General features: G+C 44.4%; 1 protein-coding gene across 2 annotated transcripts in view; it reads left to right on the forward strand.

Moving 5' to 3' along the window:
- Positions 1 to 20,989, forward strand: part of CENPP (centromere protein P) — a 228,222-nt gene that overhangs the window by 135,692 nt on the left and 71,541 nt on the right. The gene's annotated exons all lie outside the window — the stretch shown is intronic.

The following is a 20,989-nucleotide window of genomic DNA, read 5'->3' on the forward strand; positions in this document are numbered from 1 at the left end:
AATTTATAAAAAGTTTTTGGAAAGCAGTTGTGCAATATGCATTGGAAGTTTTAAAAATATCTTTATTTTTCATCCACTAATTCTTTTTGTAATCTAGTCTCAGGAAATAATTCTAATGTGCATAAAGATGTCCACCACAGAATTATATATAATAGCAAAAAGTTAAAGATAATATTAATGGTTAAAGCAAAATAGTAAAATAAAATAAGGTGTATGTATTCCACAAAATACTTTTGAACTCACAAAATATTTGCAATGTTTACAAATATTGGGGTGCTTGGGTGGCTTAGTCAGTTAAGCATCTGCCTTTGGCTCAGGTCATGATCACAGGGTCCTGGGATCGAGTCCCGCATGGGGCTCCCTGCTGAGCAGGGGGTCTGCTTCTCCCTCTCCCACTCCCCCTGCTGTGCTCTCTCTCTCTCTCTCACAAATAAATAAATAAAATCTTTTAAAAAACTAAAAAAAAAAAAATATGGAACATTGTATTTTTGGAATTACAAAAAGCAAATATAAAAAATCCATATGTAAAGTATACTTACAAACACTCAAAAACTTGGCACAAATATAGCTAATTGATAATCTTGGGTAGTAGAACCATGAATGACGTGTGTCATCTTTTTTTTTTTTTTAACTTTTATAATGGCCAATAAGTACTACTGTTATACTTAGGAAACTAATGAGTGCTTTTAAAAACAAAAACAGATAATCACACCTGACTCCCTCTTCCCCATATCCTTCCATTGCCTTAATATCTATGTCCCTTTCGAAGTAAAACTCCCATGTACCCTTGGCCTCACATCTGGAGATTGTCTGTAATGACCCCCCCTCCCCACCGCCAGCCTCACTCTCAGACTTTCCTCCTTCTAATCTGTTCCATTGTCTAATACCTGATCCAGAGCATCTGAGGGCCAGACTTTCTTACTCTTTTCTTGCTCATCTTTCCACTGAGTTTTGTTTGTTTGGTTTCTTTGAGGGGTGGGGTTATTTGTTTTCAACTGTATTTTTAAAGCCCACAGAAAACTAGAATGAATGATCTAGAACCTTGTGAGCATAGATTTGTTGTCATCTAATGGCAGATTTTTCTACAGGTGTGTTTACATATCATGGTTTCTTAACTATCACTTGAGAAGCATACAGTCTTTGTAATTTTCAAAAATTATGAAATCATCTAAGACGGTCTTCCAGTCTTCCCTTTGCGGTATGCAGTGGGTGGCACACAGATGCCCATTGGTAAGGCTGTGCTCTGGCCAGAGGGCATGCACCCTCTCCCCAGATGTCCCTCACCCAGGTCCCCAGCAGTGCAGCTGGCCCACTTGCTGTACCTAACATGACAGCACCGTAGCCGCACAGGCTGTCCAGAGGCTGTTGCAGTTGGTCCAGCCTCGGGAAGATCTGGCTCTCCAAGTCCTTGAGAGTCATGCTGGCTGCTTACAGTTTCCCAGAACCCAGAAATTAGGTTTAACCTTTCTCCATGGCCTTGCTCTTTCTGGACTTAGGCATCAGAAATGAAGTATTCAGCTATATGTGGTATGCCTTTTAATCCCCAGGGGAAGGTGGGAAAAAAAAATTCTATCATCAGTCATTAACCTGGTAATTAACATTATTTAACTTAGAAATCTAAATGGCAGTGTGAACACTTTGTCTACTGGGCGGCTGGACATCACCAGCTAGATACATGAGATTTCTCTGTGATATCCCACGCTCGATTATGTGACAATCAGGACATACCTGAGAATGGCAAACACTTTTTTATGTTAATAATTCACTTCAGAACCAGCCTGGCCTCCCACCTCTTCCCTGCCTTATGGAAGCGTCAAGTCAGTTGATTCCAGACACATCCCCCACATTAACCAGGAGGAACAGGAGGCGCAGAGACCTTCAGCGGCTTCCCCAAGGCCACATAACCAAAAGAGTCAGACCCCAAGGTAGAGCTCACACTCCCAGCCTGTTGTCTGCATTTTCTGCTGCTGCCTATGCGGGAGCACGCTCTTGCATTCTGAAAGCCGGTAGCCTCACCTGCACACTCTGTCATCTCTTCTCCAGCCAGTCCACCCGTCTGCACAAGGAGGGGTGCATGTGTAGCCTGGACTGGGAGGGTAGGAGTGGGTATGGTGTGTGGTCAGATTCCTATGGTGCAGAGACCCTGTGCTGGCCACCTGAGGCCCAGTGGTGTCTGTCGGCTGGCTCCAGGATGGGCAGGTTCCCTTTCCATGTCCAGTCTCCCAGCCCCCAGGAACCCTGGCACAGGCACCTGGTAAGGTCAGCTGGGTTCCGTTTCCACTATCACTTTGTCTCTGGCACGTTATTTCTGCTTCCCAGCTGCCTGCCCAACTTTGACCCATTGTATTTCTTGACCTAAGGCATCTGTGTGGTTCCTGGCTCCCTGGTACTTGGTTCCCAGCTTTGCATTGACCTTCCAAAACTCCCATTCCATAGCTAATTCAGCCCTGGGGTGGGTCCTTAGCCACACCAAAGCTTGCCGCAGGTACCAGCTTATCCCTTACCATTGCTCTGCAGCTCTGCCTTCCATGTTCACAGCTGCCCCTGGCTCTGCCTTTGCTTGAGCTTGCTGTTTTCCAGTGGGCATGTGTCAGGGCCCTGCTGTGTGCCAGGTGCAGCGTTAGGATGCAGACTCTGCGACATAGAGGCCCCTCTCTCCCCATCCTCTTTCCTCCCTCATTTCATTTCCCTCCTCAAAAAAACAAAACCACAGCTCCTGATCCACTACTCTCAGCCAAGTACGGCCTTGTTATAAAAGCCAAAGCTGGAATGCCAGGTGCATGCATGTGAAAACTGAACAAACGCCTGAGTTAGTAAACAGAGCTGAACCGCGGGGAGGCACTGTGCACCGAGGCTGGCACTTTGGAGGGATCTCCAGGTGTGTGGCCCCCAGACTCAAAGGGCAGCATTCTTCACCAGAGATCTGTTTACTCCTCATACCCTCAGTTTACTGTTGGAGACAGTAGATGTAAAGCCATCTCTAAAATACACACACACACGGTTGAAATAGAATACACAAACCTAATAAGAGAGAGTAGGCTACTGAGTGAAGGACTCTTTTCCTCTTTTAGGGGCCTATTTTTTAAAATTATTATGTTGGTTTTTAAATATTTTAAATATCAGTCTGCCGACAGAATTTGCTCTGGTCCCCTATATACTTTTGCCTTTTGCCAACCACTTCTGTAGCATCAGATAGTCTACACAATCCAAGATTTCTCATCTACCCTCCCCTCCAGAGTCAAAAAAAAAAAAAAGTCAGACAGCAGTGCCCACCTGGGGAATCTTTGGGGGGCCGTAGTTTCCTGAGGCCTGCCCCCAATTACCCTGGTCCATGGGAGATGAATTTAATCAAGAGTTATTTTTGAATCGGTTTGTTGAGTTTCAGTATTTTCTTGTAGAAACTTAGAGCTATAGAGGAGCTTGTAGGTTCCCAGTCTAGACCAGAGAAATCTATGTAACAGGTACTATATCTGAAGTGATAGACATAAGAAAACCATAAAACCTTAACAAATCCACATAACAAGAGGAACATGGTAGAGCTCCAAACACTTCTGGGCTTTCCCTGACCTGGCAGTGGGGCTGGGGACTCGCGTTCACTCCTCCTGCCTCAGGACCCAGGGGAGCCCGGGAGCCAGGTGCAGGCGAGGATTAGGGACAGTGGTGTGAAGAGGCCACGTGCAGGTGGAGGGGAGGGGCAAGCCAAGCATCAGGGCTGCAGACCAGCCCCCCAACGGGGTCAGGAGGCACATCAACCAGTGTGCCCCCCCTCCTCTCTCTCTGCCCCGGAGGAGGTGGGGGCTCTGGCTGCTAGAGCAGGCTGGGTACCCGGGACACTTTCTGGTTGCTGGCTGCTGGGTCAGCACCCCTTGTTCATGCCTACTTGGGCCCTTCCCCTGCAAGTGAGGGAGGAGACCTGCGGAGTCAGAAAATGGCACGTAGGTGAAACTCCGTCTGGGTGTGGAGCCTCCCCGGAACATGCTGGGTCAGTTAGTGTGTCCACTCTCTGCTTGCATGACTCCAGCGAGTGCTCCTCAAGGGGCATCCGGTTCTCCTGTTGTCCATCTCTGCTTGATAGAAAATTCTTTATATGGAGACCCAAAGTGCCTTCTGGCATGTTCTCTCCGTGCTACTTCTGACTTCTGTTAGCCATAGAAGATTAATGTGATCTCTCTGCATTCTTTTATATCCTGGCTCCTTAAAAAGAGAAGTCAGGCGAGCCTTGATTCCATGAGGGATTCACCCTTTACACCCTTCATCTGAGGTGAGAAAGTACAAGTGATAGTGGGCCCCAAACCGTGCCCTACCCTAGCTGACCAATTTTTTTATCAGAAGAAAAATATTTGGATGTCCAGGAGGGAATGCTATATAGCAGTGTTTTTCTATTATTCAGAAAGAATATAGAGTATTATTTCTCATTGAAAATGATGTGACTTTTAGTTGTCTTATTTTTAAATTTTTTAGTTTATTAATATTTAGGCTTAAGCTCTTATTTGATAAGTTTGGGCAGTAGTTAGATTGTGCTATTTTTAAAACCTTTTAAAATATTTGTGTTTTGTTCTCAGGAAGACTCAGTATTTCCCCAGTTTAGACCAGTTTTGCCAGAGTTTATTACTCATGGAAAGCTTTGGACTTTGGTTTCAGGTTTCTTTTAATCAGAATAATATCTGGAATATTATTTCAGTGCTACTGCTGTTCTTAATAAACCATGGCACGGTGTAGCCAGGAAGGGCCTCTGAGACGTTGCTCCCACAGAGGGGCCAAGGCCAGCCTCCTTGCTCCTGCATTGCCTGCCTCCACCCCACCCCCAGCACCACCCCTGGCACGGCCCCGCCAGGCCGGCCCCAATCCCACAGTGACTTCCAGACAGTAAGGAGACTCTCCTCAGAGAGGATGGGGCACGCGGTTTGGCCGGGTTCTCAGGACTGGAAATGGAGCTAAGAAGTGTCTTTCTGAATTTGCATAAACTCCTATTTTCCACTTAAATGTTCCACAAACTTAGAATGGAAAGTTTGTCTAAGTGAAATGGTATTTCCTCTCAGACACTATTATTAGGAAAATAAGTCACTGTGCTTTTAAATCTCATGCTTAAAGGTCTGCTTGGCGACTTTTCCCCTGGCTGACTTGTCCATATCCACTCACAAGTGCTAGTAGTAGATGTCAGTTGAAAATGTGATAGAAGGTCCTCCGTGTGTGTACTCACAGAGGGCATCCGAGCTGGATCCAGGTACAATCGAGGCACAGCCCTGTACTTGAACAAGTAAGGAAGTTCAGCATCCAAACATGCACTTGGACGCTTACAGTACCTCTGGAAGGAAACTGATGCTTTTAAAGGCCACACTGTCCTTAAAGAAAGAATTCGCTTTGCCCTAGAAATGTAAATCGCATCTGATAAAGAAGTTGTGACTGCCTTTCCTTAGACCAGTTTTTGTCCTTCGTTTTTCAGTGCATCTTAAAAACAAAACACTTCTACTTCTTCGTTCCCCAGTGTCTCCTACGGTGCATTAAGACTTGTGCTTGTAAAGTGCTTTGTCTCAAACCTCAGATCAGGTACCCAAACATTCATTTGTAGTGGGGTAGCTGGTGGAAACAGAAGACTTCTTTCCACCACGCTGTGTTGTGAAATACCAAAAACAAATTAAAAACATCAAGATACTTTAACGTGTGTGGGCTTACAATTTCTTTGTATTTCCTTTTTTTTTTTCTTTTTAAACAACTCAATGATTCTTGGAATTGGAAAAAAAAAACAAAAAAAACACTGTATTCTTAGAGAGAGATAGACCCTCAGGTTTCTTTGTGACTTCACCCACAGCGTGTGGCCGCCACACCTCTGAACACACTAACAAGAAGGAATGCTGTGCTCTGTTTAGATTCTGAGGAAGTAGGACATCAACTACATTGTTTAACTTCTTTTCACTTAAGATTTAATTTAAAAATTTACTTTGGTAGAGGACAAAGGAAATCTTTATTTTAAATTCTGACTATGGAGTTGTGTGAAAAGAAGTTTCTAATCTTTCCTATTGGATATGGAGCTAGTTGGAAGTATTGCTGATAACTATTCTTTCTTGGAATTATAATTCCAGGTAGCACTGAAATAATATTCCAGAATTATCCATGTTAACTGTCCAGTGCTATCTTGTTACATAAGAATAAGGAAGACATTTATCAAAAACAATATGAATATTCAAATGTGTAAGTAAAACTGACATTTGAATAATTCATATTTTGAAAACACATTAGAAAACATAGTTTTGCATTTTGAAAGAAATATTTACTGTTTCACTTAATGTTTTTGTGATATCCATAAACTTAATTATCATTAATTATTTTAAGGTCATGTTATTTTCCTAAAAGAACATACTCAAAAGATTTTTGTTTAAATATTTTTAAAATCAATCATGTTAACATTTATGGTGAAGCATCATAACAGGTTTTCATTTAACTGTAGAAGTCAGTTACATGAAAATGAATCCATTCAATAAAAAACTTAAAGGCTAGGTAATTTTATGTTATATATTTAAGTACTGACTTTTAAGGAATTCTGCAGGTAAACTTGATCATATGTTTTACAAGCGTTGATGTTAATAACGTCAGTGTCCCCTTAGCATCAGCTATGAAGTTGTTCCCTGTACATGAAGAAAAGACTGAAAACATACCTGGTCGGGAGGGAGTCAGTCCTGAGGGTCGAAGCTCCCAGCATGTACTCCTTCTCTGTTGTGTCTTGCTGCTCCAGGTGCCGCTGAAGGAGAGGTGAGAAGGTAAGTGAGCTGCACGCCGCTGCCGAGTGTGGTGTGGCTGCACCCTGGCTGACACTGGAATAAGCTGCCTCCACAGATTAGCCCAGGGTAGGACTGAGGGGCCAGATTAAAACTTGTTACTGCTCATGTGTTTTCCATCACTGTTTGTATCGTAGCCAAGACTTCTAGCTAAACTCTAGACGTCTACTGGAAGATTCTGAAGAAAAAAAAGGGAGTTTAATAATGCATGGCAACTGGCCATCGAAAGTGCAGTCAAAGTCATTCAAGAAATACCTGATTTGAAAAAATACTTTATGAAATTCTTAAATGAACAAATACTGATAGATTACAAATTTAAAAATCACTCACCCTATATAGACTGACAAAGTATTCATCAATCTTGGTAAAAAAATACCAACATCACTGACGTGTAAACCCAGGTCCAGCTGTACCTGAGAACGGGGCCATGCCACTGCTTCATTCTCATGGCTGAAGCCATCACGTTCATGTCAAGCATACTCGCCCAGACTTTTCTCGGAAGCATTCAGCCCTGCCACGGGCATGCCAGATCACTGTACACGAGGCCCTACTCAGGGCCCCGGCCCTGGCCTGTAACTGTAATCCCAACAGGGACACGTGCCTCCGGGGTCACCAGCGTGGGCTTTCCCTTTCCAGAAGAGCATGCGGGGGGACCTGGCAGTGGGAGGACGCCATCTGAGAAGGACAGCATTGTTAGCATCCCCTGTACCATGCACCCCTTGGGGAATGCCAGTTCCCACCGCAGCTAGGGCCTCATCCTTCCAGAGAGGGTCTCTTCTGTCTGCTGAGAACAACTCACAGTGGCAGGTAGCTGCAGGGGATCTCCTGATGCCCAGAGTTGGGGGCCAGCCTGTTTTCAGAGTGTGTTTCCCGTGGGTTAGCAGGGCCGGAACTCTCCTGCCATAAAGAATCTGTCCTTTCCCACCTCGCAGAGAAGTGGCGCGTGTAGGAGCGAGGCAGCCACGGCCTCAGAGAGTGGGTGGTGCCTCCGAGGGACGGGCGGCCAGCTCCCCATAAAGAAAATGCCCTTCCGTGGACCTGGGGTGTGCTGGCCCCGTTGCCGGCCTCCACGGAGAGTCCTGTTCGGGTCCAGTGCTCGTGCTCCCATGGACACAACTGTGTTTAGTTCAGAGGTGTATCCATTACCTTGATGAAGGCATAAGATGTGCCTGAGACATCCTGAGGGCTGAACTGTACTTACTAACCTGGTTTCATCCGAGCAGAGTTCTGTTTGTCCTGCGCCATGTTTTGTTTTGTTTTTTAACTTAAATAAGTGTATATTACAAAAATAAATAAACAACATCATAATGGTATAGCTCAGTTAATGTTCACAAACCGGGCGCTGGTTGGAAGCCCCCCCGGCCCTACCCCCGAGCTTCCTCAGAGGAGGAAGCTGGCTTCCTGGCTTCAAGCACACATCGCGTTCCCTGCGCTCTGTAAGTGCGGCACATGGCAACTCACTCTGGGGTCTGGCTTTCTTCTTCAGCAAACAGCGTTGGCTGTTTGACATCCGTCCAGGGTGTTGTGGCTCATTCTCAGTGTTGTGTGACTGTGCCCCGAGTCAGAGTTCACATATATATTCCTGTGTGGGGCGCAGCTGTGAACATTCAGACGTGCTTTCCTCTGTCATGTGTGGCTCCTGTGTATATGTTTTTGTTTGGAATTGCTGTTCTTAGAATTAGGAGGTTTCCACTACTCTCAACAAGCTAAGCTTTGCCAGTGTTCGGCTCCTGTTTTTACATGGCAACCCCAGCTGGGGCTGAGGGTTAGCTCCTCCGGTCAGTGGGACATGCGCTCCCACCTCCGTCTCTGCCTCCTGGCCTAGAGAGCCAGAGGACCTCCCGGGAGATTGCTTTGCTAAGGGTGTATTACGGCCTCTGCCACCTCTCTCCACTGCGAGCCCCCTGCCCTGGCTTCCTTCTGCACCTTGCTTTGATCTTTGGTCGAAAGCCTGGGGAAAGGAGGCCCAGGAGTAGTGCCAGGGGATGGTTATATATTTGGCTTATTTGCCCTGTTCTGCAGACTCAGGGCCCGGACCCCTCCCACAGCTCTGCAGAGAAGGCCCGCGTGCATACGCGCCTCGTGGAAAGATGCTGCAGGTTTTCTCCCCATCCTTGCTGTTGTCATTCCAGACACAGCCATATGCCTCCTCTTCCCTAAAGCATCCTCAGGAGAAAATCTTCCGGTTTTGGTTCCTCCAGGCATTCTATGGGTGGGACCCACTTTTTCTCTACACATTGGTTTGTTATCTTTATTGTTTTGTTTTTCCCTCATTAGGCTTTGCTCTAAAAACTGGAGAACTTTTTTTTTTTTTAAGATTTTATTTATTTATTTGACACAGAGAGAGACAGCGAGAGAGAGAACACAAGCAGGGGGAGTGGGAGAGGGAGAAGCAGACTTCCCGCGGAGCAGGGAGCCCGACGCGGGAACCCTTGCATATAATTTCTCAGACTCCTTCCTGACCTCCTAGTGTAGAAATGGGGAGCAGCGATTGGCCCAAACAAAGGAGAACTGGAAAGGCCCTTGGGAATCATCTCCTACAAATTAGGAATGAAGTAGGTGGGGAGCAGGGTGTCTGTGGCCTCAAGAGACGCCTTTCAAAGCTCAGGAATCACCAGGAGGCTGAGTTGTGTGATGTCTTTCCAGCGGCTTCTGGCGCTTCTGTGCCCTCTGTGCCCCTGCCTTCTGAGTGCATTGGAGTGGATTGTATAGCATGTCTCGTGGTCGCTACAAGGAATTGTGTGGTCAATTGCTCATTCCACAAAACGGTGTAAGTGCTGTGAGGAAAAGCAAGAAAGAGCTGTGGGAGAAGCCCTGAGGGGTGTGAGGGGGCTGGCCTTGCAAGTATGATTTTAGGAAAGTTCTGGGCCATCAAACCTGAGGATGTAAACTGTATGCTCTTCCTGTGTCACCTGGAGGTTGCATAGGGGTTACGCTCAGGATGGACAGGGTTCAGTGGTTTAGGGTTAATTACTTACACTGCAGGTTATGACGTGTGCACAATATTCAGCCTGCAGATGTGTTTTGTTTGGAGCATATGGTCTTTTTAAAAAACAGGAAATTTTATGTCAAAGTCCAAATTTATAGCATATCTTAAAAAACCAATCTGACAAAGCTGGCCCTGACGTCCTCTGCAGTTCCAGCCATTGGCTGACCTGGTGGCAGCAGCCTCCTTCCTGCAGGTTCCTGGTCCCTGGTTCCCGGCTGCTCTCCCTCCCCTACCCCCTGTGCCCTCAGGCCGTTGGAGGGTTTGCTCTGAAAATGAGTTAATGACATGAATTGTCATTTAAAATGAATTGAGTTGAATTTATGGATATTGAAGGACTTATTGCAATAAGTTTATAATATTGTGTGGGTGTCAGATCTTTTAAACAATGTCTGAAAAGTCAGTTTGCTTTGAGGAAAGGGCACGAGTAATAGTTTTCCTTCGAATAAACTTTCTAGCTCTTTCCATTGAGAAGACCTGAATGCTCATGCATCTGACTTCCACATGTGTGTTTCTAAGGACCATTTCCCACTGGAAGGACCAAGTCTCCTGGGGGAAATGACGAGTAACAGGTTGGGGCCAGGGAAGGCGTAAGATGTGCCTGAAACATCTCATGCCAGCCAGCATCAGAGTGCACAGAGTTTACCGCGGACGTGTGGACGGAGTGTGGAAGCCAGCATGAAGGGACAGTGTGAGCACCCTGCAGAGCACAAGGGTAGCCATGGACTATTGCGTGTCAAATGCAAATGTTGGTACAAAACAGGGAGAAGAGAGTCAGTGGGACAGCGCTTTTCCTTTAGAAGAGTGCCGGCTGATCGGGGCAGAAGGAGCCAGAACCAGACACCTGCTGGCACCCCTCCAGTGTGCTAACTGATCTAGGCAATGATAGTCAATGGAAGCGCAGACCACCATGTGGAGGGTCGCTGGACGGCAGTATTCACACAGACCCCAAGTCTTACCTTACAGACTGTTTCTAATTACCAGGGAAAGATGGTACCACCTCAGCCAAATGTCTCAGAATCACTAGTAATGGGCCTGCCCGACATCACCTGTGTGCTACTCCTGTCAAACATGTTTTATCTGCATCCAATCAGACAAATGTAAATGGGGCATTTTACAAGAGAGCTGGCTGGGACCCTTCAGAGCAGCGAAGGGCTGAGACTACCCTGGGCAGGGGTGACCATCGTAGGTCACTCCCAGGAGACTGGAGGGTCCGTGTGTTAAACTCTGCATCACACACACAGCCCCTGAGGGCATGGTTGGACAGTGGGGAGCTCAGCATGGGCGGTGGTGACACAGTCCTGGGTTTGCTGATGTGAGTGATTGGGATCGTGGCCCCGTGGTCACATCAGGAGCTATCCGTGTTCTCAGAGTTTCCTCCTCTGGTTCTGGTGACGGTCTTAAGACATCTGCAGCTTGCATTCGGATGGTCCAGCCTGTCCCTTGCAAATTCTTATGTGTGTATAGACGTGGACTTGGGAGGGAGAAAGAGGTAAAATGAACAGACAAAACAGTGTAAATTGGTGAATGCAGGTGAAGAGTATAGAGGTGGTCATTGTATTGTTCTTTCAACTTGTCTTTGGCCTTAAAAATATTGCTAAATAACTGTGGAGGGGAAAAGGCAGTTTGCCTTAATTTTAACTGATTTATCCTTACCTCTAGTGAAATATTTACATGTAAAATTTTAAGTTAAGTAGGCTGTTCCCCTACGCAGGTTTTCCTAACCAGGGTGCGTGAATCCCCAGAGGATTGAGAGAGGCTTTATGAGCCTCTGGTTACATGTGAAGTCTTAGTAGATGTGTGTTTTTCTTCATGGAGGGCTTATCACAGCTCCACTCATACCTCACAGGGGTCCGTCCTTCACATAGTTAAGAACTACTGCCCTAGAATTAGCATTTCAGACAGTATAAATTTGGTAATTTTGAATGTAATTCTCAACGTATGTCAAACAAATCAACCTTTAGCAGATTCTTGTAAAAAGTTTTGCTTCTATCAATTGATAGTTTAATGTAAGTTTATTTGACCACAGAGACTCTGTTACTTAGAAACACACCATGACATTTCAATAGCATGATGCATTCCTTTTCTGTTCCAAACTAAGACGTGTTTAGTGCAATCACATGTTATTTTTAATGCAATCTGCTTTCCCTTGTGTGGATTCACATTCTTCACATTTTGTGTAAAGGAAAAAATATGCTCGACTCTTAAGTTTTGATTGTATCCACTTTCATGTAGAAAGAAATGTAACTTCAAAGAAGAAATAGTCGTGCCTTTAGTTTTCAGTTGTGTGATCACTGAGGCCTATTTACAGAGTTAGAAGCATTCGCTTCTTTGCAAATAACAGTGTGTGACAGACCAAATTCCAGCATGGCTCACGGTCTCGACCGTTCCTGTTTGGCACGTCAGGGCAGAGACATGTGAGTAATATGTTAGAGACATGTGAGTAACATGCTGAAGCATTCAGACGCACAGGCTCCGACGTGTGCTAACACATGACTGCCCTGTTGACGGTGGCCTTCAGGGACAGCCACGAAATGCTTGAGCTCCCCCGGGGGACCATGTGGCCTGCCGTGCCCGGCTGCGGGACGGGGGGGGGGGGGGGGGGGGGCAAGGCTTGCTCGCAGATGGACTGTATCCCTGCAGACCCCCTGCTGGGGTATCTGAGATAGAATCTTACCTGCAGGACACTTTTCTTGATCACATACTCTTCTAGTTTGGCTGGCTGTTTTAAATACTTTTTCCTCCATTTTAGGTGTTATAAGTAATCACAGTGAATCACATTTATAAGTAAGACTTACTCTTCGTTCTTAAAATAAGCAGGATTTTTTTCACATCAGCTTCTAAATTACTCCTGTCTGTGATGAAGAGCAGTTTGGACTCTGTTGCATCCCAGACTCACTGTGTGTTTATGGAGACCCTGGCTGTGTGTGCCTGCTTTCACTCTTCTCTGTGCGGAGGGTGTGAACAAGGGCTCCAGGTTTGGGAGAGCCGTGGACATGCTATAGCATCCTACTGACCCCTGGCCTGTGCAATACGCCCACTCCTTTCCCCACTATATTTCACAATCTAAGGAATTAATTACCTTGAATAATTAATATCTACCATATTAAGAGTCCAGGCAGCCTTGAGCAAGTCACCAAACCTCCCTGCCTGCAGGTTTCCTGACACCTATCAGTGAAGGAATGGATGCTCACCTGATCCTTTGTCCACCCTGTGCCGAGCACAGTCATGGGTGGCTCCTCATTTGACCTTCCCAGCAGCCCAGGGAGGTAGATGGTGTTCCCCCCAATTTTATGGGTGAGGACACTGGAAATCAGAGTCTAACATGACTAGGTCCACAGCTAATAAGGACTCCAGGTCAGAACCATGATACTTGTTCTTGATTTTTAACTATGAGACGGACCTCATGTTTCAATAGACTTCTGGATTTGCAGACCCTGGAGTCCTCTTGTATAGGTTAGAGCTGTCCAGAAACTTCTATTTCCATGTGGTTTTTTGTTTTGTTTCATTTTAGGGAGTCGGGAGGAGAGGGGCAGAGGGAGAGGAGAGAGAGAATCTTAAGCAGGCTGCATGCTCAGCACAGAGCCAGCCCCATGCGCTGTTCCGTCTCACGACCCTGAGATCATGACCTGAGCCAAAATCAGGAGTTGGGCGCTTAACCCACTGTGCCACCCAGGCGCCCCTCATGCACACTTTTAGTGTTTTTGAATTTTAAGTTGACTGAGGATCTGAATTTACATTCAACTGTGGACAGAAGAATAGTTCAGTCATCTTCAGTCTGTAAATATATCTCCTATGAGGAAACTTTCTGTTTTCTAAATAAGGGAAGGAGGCAGAATAGATGTCAGAGAGGGTTTTAACCGCCCTTTGAGGTTTCACTGAAACAGCAGAATTTGAGCAGTTCCTTCTTTTATGTCAGCATCCATGAACCTAGTAATTCATGGTATATTTAAATGATGGCTTTTGAGAACACAGTCGATGTTGTTATTATGCAGAACAATCAGTTGGTTACGGAGTATTACCAGTTGTCAAAGCACAGCTTAGTTGTTTATAACATACTCTGTGTTTTCTGATATCCATGTCAGGAAATATTAATAAGATAAATTATTCCTTATTAATTTTAGGACCCTGTATAAATCTTTTTCAGTTCTATGTCTCACTTTTCCTTTAAAAGTCCTCAGAGTTTGCAGATTCCTTTCTGTTTTGTTTAGGAGCAGTGTTGATACCAGCGCTGGAGGGCTCATGAGCTGATCAGTTCAGACCTGGGTTCAGCAGTCAGTTTAGCACCAATTTGGTGCTCAGAATGGAGGGATCCAAGAAACAACTTGTCTCTGTTCTTCTAGTTTTACAACCTTTTTGGAGAACCATGATATAACCCCTGTCCGTCTACTACGCAGCACCACATATGCAATAAATAATCAATGCACACCTAACTCATGATACAAGATCCGTCAGCAGGGTGGTGGCACCTGTCCCGAGTGCCAGGTGAGAGGGGGCCAGGCTTCTAGGCGTATCTTGTCTTGTACCCCAGAAGCTCCACATGGTCAGATGGAAACTGGCAGGGGGCTTGGCCCCTTCACTCCCTTGACATCAGGAGCCAGCGCCCATTAGGGTTCAGCTCCCCTGCCCATCTCCTCTCAGATTCCCTGTGGATTCCGTTTTTCCCAGTTCTACTATTGTCCTGCCTGAACTCTGTGGCAACCCCCAAATTCAGCATGTTCTTTCCCAAATTGTCCCTTTCTGTCAGCCTCTCTGCATCGTCCCTGAGGCATGAGCTGTTCTCTCTGGCTCCCTTCTCTTGTGTCTCTTGGCTGGCAGCCAGCTGTCCCAGCATATTTCTGTACAAGTCTCTGTCACAGCCGTTCCTGTTTCTGCTCTGACTCCTGTCACCTGTGCTGGTCGCATCAGCCCCGCCGTGCTGGCTCCCATCCCTTCCCGACACCATTGCTCTCTTGACCTTCCTCCCTCAGAGCTCACAGTGCCCTCGCTTCTCCTCGTGCTAGGTCTGGTCTCCTGAGCCCTCCTCACCTCTGCTCATCCCCTCCACTCTGCTGACTCAGATCCTATGTCAGGGTCCCTCAAGTCTGATGCTCTTCCCTCCTCTGAATTCAGTGTCAATTACCTCCCATATTATACCACAGACTTTCTTTGTTACCCTGAATTTGTCAATTCAGGGAAACCATTTTTGCCTACAGCACACAATACTACACTTTTGAGCCACCAGTAAAAATTGGGGGGTTTATCCTTTAGCTAATCATCTGTGGCTTAAATTTTCACATACTTACCAAATCTAAAGTTATCTTAAAACAAGTGTTAAGATTTATTAGCACTTCCCAATGAATTTTTTTAAAGAATGTTTATTTATTTTTTTGAGAGAGCGAGAGAGCACGTGCGAGCATGCAAGCGTGGGGAGGGGCAGAGTCAGATGGAGAGAATGTCCAGCAGACTACCTGCTGCTGTGGAGCCCGCGACAGGGCTCGATCCCATGACCCTGAGATCATGACCTGAGCTGAAATCAAGAGTCAGATGCTTAACCGACAGCCACCCAGGCACCCCCCACAATGAATTTAAAGGTTTATACTACATACTATTGAATGGTTATTGGAATAATCACATTCTTATGTGTGAGTGGGCTAATCATGCTGACCTCACTGCTCTTAGTAGTGTCCATGCGTACGTGCAGAGGCAGATTTCAACTAGCGCTGTGGGTAGTTTTTGTCTTTTTTTTTTTTTTTTAAGATTTTATTTATTTATTTGACAGAGACAGAGATAGCAAGAACAGGAACACAAGCAAGGGGAGTGGGAGAGGGAGAAGCAGGCTTCCCGCCGAGCAGGGAGCCCGACGCGGGGCTCGATCCCAGGATCCTGGGATCATGACCTGAGCTGAAGGCAGACGTCCAACGACTGAGCCACCCAGGCGCCCTGTTATGTTTTTATTTTTTTAATTGAAGTATAATTAACATACAATATTAGCTTCAAGTGTACGGTATATTGATTCAACATTCTACACATTATTCACTGCTCATCACGATAAACATACTCTTGAGCCCCTTCACCTATTTCACCCCTCCATCTCACTCACCTCCCCTCTGGCAACCAGTTTGTTCTCTGTATTTAAGAGGCTGGTTTTTTGTGTGTCTCTTTTTTCTTTCATTGTTTCTTAAATTCTACATATGAATGAAGTCATTTGGTATTTGTCTTAGTCTGGCTTATTTCACCTAGCATTACACCCTTACGTCTGTCTATGTTGTTGCAAATGGCAGGATTTCATTCTTTCTATGGCTGAGTAATATTCCATTGTATATATACTCCACATCTTCTTTACCCATTCATCTATTGGACACGTAGGCTGCATATCATGGCTATTGTAAATAACGCTGCAATAAAGATAGGGGTGCATATACCTTTTCAAATTAGTGTCTTCATTTTCTTTGGGTAAATACCCAACAGTGAAATTAGTGGATCATATGGTAGTTCTATTTTTAATTTTTTTAGGTACCTCCAGACTGTTTTCCAGAGTGGCTGCACCAGTTCACATTCCCACCAACAGTGCACAAGGGTTCCTTTTTCTCCATATCCTCATTAACACTTGTTACCTCTTGTCTTCTTGATTTTAGCCATTCTGACAGGTTTGAGGTAGTATCTCATTGGGGTTTTGATTTGCATTTCCCTGATGACTAGTAATGTTGAGCATCTTTTCACGTGTCTGTTGGCTATCTGTATGTCTTCCTTAGAAAAATGTCTATTCAGATCTAGTGCCCATTACGATTGGATTACTTGTTTTTGGGGTGTTGAGTTGTGTAAGTTCTTTATATATTTTAGGTATCAATCCCTTATCAGATACATAATTTGCAAATATCTTCTCCCATTCAGTAGGTTACCTTTTTGTTTCATTGATGGTTACCTTTGTTGTGCAAAAGCTTTTTATTTTGGTGTTGTCCGAGTAATTTAGTTTTGCTTTAATTTCTCTCAGGAGACATATCCAGAAAAACGTTTTGATTGAAGTCAGAGAAATTACTGCCTGTGTTTTCTTCTAGGAGTTTTATGGTTTTGGGTCTCACATTTAGGTTTTCAATCCATTTTGTGTTTATTTTTGTGCACGGGATAAGAAAGTCCGGTTTCATTCTTTTTTATGTAACTGTCCAGTTTTCTCAACACCATTTGTTGAAGAGACTCCCTTTTCCTCATTATATATTCTTGTCTCCTTTGTCGTAGATTAATTGACCATATGAGGATGGATTTATTTCTGGGCTCTGTATTCTGCACTATTGATCAACATGTCTCTTTCTTTCTTTTTTGAGTGAGAAAGTGAGCACAAGTGTGCAGGAGAGGGAGAAAGAGAGTCCCAAGCAGGCTCCACGCCCAGCATAGAGCCGGACACAGGGCTCGATCTCAACCCTGAGATCATGACCTGAGCCGAAACCAAGAGTCAGATGCTTAACCAACTGAGCCACCTAGGTGCCCCTCATTGTGTCTCTTTCTGTTTTGATTCCTACAGCTTTGTAGTATATCTTAAAATCTGGGATCGTGATACCTCCAGCTTTGTTCCTTCTCAAGATTGCTTTCATTATTTGGCATCTTTTGTGGTTCCATACAAATTTTAGAATTATCGTAGTTCTGTGAAAAATGCTGTCGGTATTTTGGTAGGGATTGTAAGTCTGTAGATTGGTTTGGGTAGTATGACATTTTAACAATATTAGTTCTTCCAATCCATGAGCATGGAATATCCTTCCACTTGTTTGTGTTGTCTTTAGTTTCTTTCATCAGTGTTTTATAGATTTTGGAGTACAGGTTTTTCACTTCTTTGGTTAAGTTTATTCCTAGATATTTTATTTTTGGTGCAATTGTAAATGGGATTGTTTTCTTAATTTCTCTTTCTGTTACTTCATTATTAGTGTATAGGAATGCAAGATTACTGTATATGAATTTTATACCCTGTGACTTTACTGAATTTATTTATCAGTTCTAGTAGTTTTGTGATGGAATCTTTAGGGTTTTCTATATGTAGTCTCATGTCATCTGCAAATAGTGTAAGTTTTACTTCTTCCTCACCAATTTGGATGCCTTTTATTCCTTTTTCTTGTCTGATTGCTGTGGCTAGTACCTCCAGTACTGTGTTGAATAGAGTAGTGAGATTGAACATCCTTGTCTTATTCCTGACCTTAAAAGGAAAGCTCTTAGTTTTTCCCCATTGAGTATGATGTTTGCTGTGGGTTTTTCATATATGGTCTTACTAGGTTGAAGTATGTTCCTTCTAAACCTATTTTGTTGAGGGATCTTTTTTTTTAAGATTTTATTTATTTGAGAGAGATAGAGAGTAGAGCACAAGCAGGGGGAGGAACAGAGGGAGAGGAAGAAGCAGGCTCCCCACAGAGCAGGGAGCCCCATGCGGGACTTGATCCCAGGACCCTGAAATCATGACCTGAGCTGAAGGCAGACGCTTAACTGACTGAGCCACCCAGGCACCTCTGTTGAGGGTTTTTTATCATGAGTAGGTGTTGTGCTTTGTCAGATGCATTTTCTGCATCTGTTGAGATGATCTATGATTTTTATCTTTTCTCTAATTGATGTGATGTATCACATTGATTGATTTGCAAATATTGAAGCATCCTTGCATCCCTGGATTAAATCCCACTTGATCATGGTGAATTATTTTTTTAAAAGATTAAAATCGTATCATGTATTTTTTTTCTGATCACAACACTGTGAAACTGGAAATCAAAAGAAAAAGTCTGAAAATTACATGGAGACTAAATAACATGCTGCTAAACAATGAATGGGTCAGCCAAGAAATGAAAGAGGAAATCAAAAAAGTACATGGAGACAAATGAAAACACAACAGTCCAGAATCACTGGGAAGCAGGAAAAGCTGTTTGAAGAGGGAAGTTTAGAGCAATACAGGCCTACCTCAAGGAGCAAGAAAAATCTCAGATAACTAACCTTACATGGAAAGGAGCTAGAAAAAGAACGAAACCCAAAACCAGTAGAAGGAAAGAAATAATAAAGATTAGAGCAGAAATAAATGAAACAGAGTAAAAAGCAATAGAACAGATCAATGAAACCAGCAGTTGGTTTTTTGAAAAAGTAAACAAAATTGATAAACCTTTTACCAGTCTCATCAAGAAGAAAGGAGACAGGACTCAAATAAAATCAGAAATGGGAGAGGGGACGTAATAGCTGACACCACAGAAATATAAAGGATTATAAGAGAGTATTAGGAAAAATTATTTCCCAACAAATTGGACAACCCTGAAGAAATGGATAAATTCCTAGAAACATAAGCTCCCAAAACCGAAACAGGAAGAAATAGGAAATTTGAACACACCAGTAACCAGCAAAGACATTGAATCACTAATCAAAAAACTCCCAACAACAAACAAAAGTCCAGGACCAGACGGCTTCACAAGTGAATTCTACCCAACATTTAAAGAAGAGCTAATACCTATTCTTCTCAAACTATTCCACAAAAATAAAAGAGGAAGGAAAACTTCCAAATTGATTCTTTAAGGCCAGCATTACCCTGATACCAAAGCCAGACGAAGACACTACAAAAAAGGAATTTTTTTCTTTTTTTCTATGGTAATGAAAGCAGTCATCTTAAGGAGTAATTAACTTTGACTTGGTGAGGCTGACTCCCTCGGCGATGTGTGGGGTCAGTGGACAGTGCAAGCCCACAGAGACGGCGTTGGATCTTGCTCACCTCTGTTGGTAGCACCCACTATACCAGGTGCCCAGTGCCCACTCAGGTGTCCAGACTTTCCGCTTTTTGGACTTCGGTCAGAAGAAGCAGAGTAAGTCCAGGCTCAGCCACATGCCCCATGTGGCTTCCAAGTGGCACCCACCGACTCTTGCCGCAGCGTCCTCACCTGTGCTCCCTCAGCCGCTTGCTTTCCCAGGTGTTTCTGGTAAGAGGCCAGCAGCCCCACCCCACTGTGGTGGAGCTGCAAAGGAGCAGACGTGCCAACTAGGCTTCCTTGCCCAGCACACAGGGAGGCTGGCCGTGTCCAGGCAGCTGTAATCCATGCACCTGAGAAGCCTTTGCTCAGGCCAAGGCTCTCCGGCCATGTGTTGTAGGAGTGAAGGGGAGTTGGGCTAAGGGTTAGGGAAGGACCAGGGACTTAGGTGCATGTTCTTTGTGAATCTTAAAACTTGGTTTGTGAGTCAGATAGCACCTGTCCATTGGTTCTAAGAAAAAGCATGGGAGGGCAGGAGCAGCCAATCTTTCTGAAGGTAGCAAAGTTGCTCTGACTGAAGGAGAGTGCACTTCTTCAGGGACATTTTCACCCCAGTGTGCCACAAACCCCTTGAAAACCACTGATCTGTTCCAGACACATTGTTTTATGATTGAATCAAGTGATCCCAGACAAGTAAAATGGCTGTAAACTAATCATTGGAGATCAAGGCGGGCACCCAGGCCTGATTCCTGGTATAGTTATTTCCTTATAATTCCAGGCTTTATGTGTCTTTGTCATATCTTTAGTGCTTTTTTGTAATAATCTTAAGCCATATCTGAAAATTAAAAATATGGTTAGCAGTTTTTGTATGTATGTGCACAGATGACACACCATTAATAGCTTAGGTCATAGCTACACAGAACTTTCTTAGTGTACATGTGTGTTAGTAATTACATATTTCTGAAGCCAAGCAGAACATGTTTGTTTTTAACATATCATGAAGAATGTTCGCTATAAAGACATTTATCACTCTTTCTTTTAAAGGAATTCAAACTTCCTATCCAGGACATGATGAAATTTCAAGGCCGAACAAGTTCAATGCTAGCCATATTTTATATTTTAAGTTATAAAATCAGAAATAAAAGTGTCTTCCAACTTAAGAACAACACTTCCTTCAATCACTCTGATTTTCAGCCTTCCTAGAGACTCTGTTCTGGCAGGGTATCCCAATTGCACAGTGCGGTCTTCATGTACACTGGAGCCCAGAATCACTGCACAGCTGCTGTGGAGGCAGCACCTTGCTGCAGCTCATGGGGCTTGCACACTCTTGAGACCCAGGATCTGGGAGCTAAGGACCCCAGCTTCACCACATCACCACCCTGTTCTGCTGACTTCATTGCCCTTGGTTGGCCTTGATGTGACTGTCTCTCTGATGTTCTGCTTATTTTCCCTACCATACTATGTGTTCCCAGAGAGTAGAGACCTCTTCAGTTCTGTTTATTCCCGTCTCTCTCTAGAATAGCATCTGGAACACAAGTTCACGTCAGAAGGAGAAA

Source organism: Eumetopias jubatus, unplaced genomic scaffold, assembly GCF_037043125.1.
Source record: "Eumetopias jubatus isolate StellerSeaLion01/CBP00866 unplaced genomic scaffold, mEumJub1_p1.0 scaffold_15, whole genome shotgun sequence".
Taxonomy (NCBI): Eukaryota; Metazoa; Chordata; class Mammalia; order Carnivora; family Otariidae; genus Eumetopias; species Eumetopias jubatus.